Source organism: Pteropus vampyrus, unplaced genomic scaffold, assembly GCF_000151845.1.
Source record: "Pteropus vampyrus isolate Shadow unplaced genomic scaffold, Pvam_2.0 Scaffold2, whole genome shotgun sequence".
In the NCBI taxonomy this organism is placed as follows: Eukaryota; Metazoa; Chordata; class Mammalia; order Chiroptera; family Pteropodidae; genus Pteropus; species Pteropus vampyrus.
In genome coordinates, this window is record NW_011888783.1 from 29,343,716 (window position 1) to 29,345,702 (window position 1,987).

Sequence of the window (1,987 nt, forward strand, 5' to 3'; positions counted from 1 at the left end):
TTGTTGTTGTTGTTATTGAGTTGTATGAGTTTTTTGTATATTTTGGATATTAGGTCCTTATCGGAAGCGTTGCTTGCAAATATATTTTCCGTTCAAATGGTTGTCTCTTTACCTTGTTATAATTTCTTCTGCTGAGCAGAAACTTTTTAATTTGATGTAGTCTTATTCATTTATTTTAGTTTTTACTTCCCTTGCTTTTGAGGTCAAATTTATAAAGTGATCTTTAAGCTCAAGTTCCTTGAGTTTAGTTCCTATGTTTTCTTCTATGCATTTTATTGTTTCAGGTCTTATATTCAGGGCTTAATCCATTTTGAGTTAATTTTGGTGTGTGGTGATAGACAACAGTCTAGTCTCATTCTTTTGAAGGTGGCTTTCCAGTTTTCCCAGCACCATTTATTGAAGAGACTTTCTTTTCTTCACTTTATGTTTTTGGCTTTTTTTGTCGAAAATTATTTACTCATATAAATATGGGTTTACTTCTGAATCCTTGATTCTGTTCCACTGGTCCATGTGTCTGTTTTGCTGCCAATACCATGCTGTTTTGATTACTGTCACTTGGTAGTATAGTTTGAGGTCAGGCAGAATGATGCCTCCAGCCCCATTCTTTTTTTCTCAGAATGGCTTTGGCAATTCAGGGTCTTTTGTGCTTTTATACAAATCTGATGAATTTTTGTTCAATTTCTTTCAAAAATGCTGATGGGATTTTGATGAGGATTGCATTAAATCTGTATAATGCTTTAGGTAATGTGGTCATTTTAACTATGTTGATTCTTCCAATCCAAGAACACGGAATATCTTTTTATTTCTTTGTATCTTCTTTGATTTCTTTTAATTGAGTCTTGTAGTTTTCATTATATAGGTACTTCACATGTTTCGTTAGATTTATTCCTAGGTATTTTATTTTATTTTTATTGCAATTGTAAAAGGAATTATTTTTTCCACTTCTTTTTCTGACACTTCATTATTAGAGTATAAGAATGCTATAGATTTTTGAACGTTGATTTTGTATCCAGAAACTTTAATATGTTTGCTAATTGTTTCTAGTAGTGTTCTTGTGGAGTGTTTAGGGTTTTCTATATAGAGAATCATGGCATTGGCAAATAGTGACAGCTGGACTTCTTCGTTTCCTATTTGGATGCCTTTTATATCTTTCTCTTGCCTGATTGCACTCGCTAGGACCTCCAATGTTATATTGAATAACGATGGCGATCGTGGACAGCCTTGCCTTGTTCCTGATCTTAGAGGGAAGGTTTTTAGTTTTTTACCATTAAGTATAAAGTTGGCTGAGAATGTGTCATATATGGCCTTTATTATGTTAAGGTACTTTCCTTCTATACTGATTTTGTTAAGTATTTTGATCGTAAATGGATGCCATATCTTGTCGAAGGCTTTTTCTGCATCTATTGATATGATCATATGACTCTTATTTTTGAATTTGTCTAGATGGTGTATCACATTCATTGATTTGCGTATGTTGAACCATCCCTGTGCTTGTGGGATGAAGCCCACTTGATTGTGGTGTATAATCTTTTTAATATGTTGCTGTATTCAGTTTGCTTGTATCTTATTTGGGATTTTTACATCTGCGTTAATGAGAGGTATCGGTTTGTAGTATTCATTTTTTTGTGTTATCTTTACCAGGTTTTGGTGTCAGGGTAATATTGGCCTCATAAAATGAGTTTGGAAGTATTGCCTCCTTTTCAATTTTTTGGAAGAGTTTGAGGAGAATAGGTATTAAATCTTCTTTGAATATTTGGTAGAATTCACTGGTGAAGCCATTTGGTCCTGGACTTTTACTTTTTGGTAGGTTTTTGATGATCGTTTGAATTTCCATACTGCTGATCGGTCTATTTAGATTTTCCAGATCTTTTTGATTCAGTCTAGGAAGGCTGTATTTTTCTAAGCACCAGTCCACTTTTTCTAGGTTATTAAATTTGATGTTATATGCTTTTTCATGGTATTCTTGTATGATTCTTTGTATTTCTAC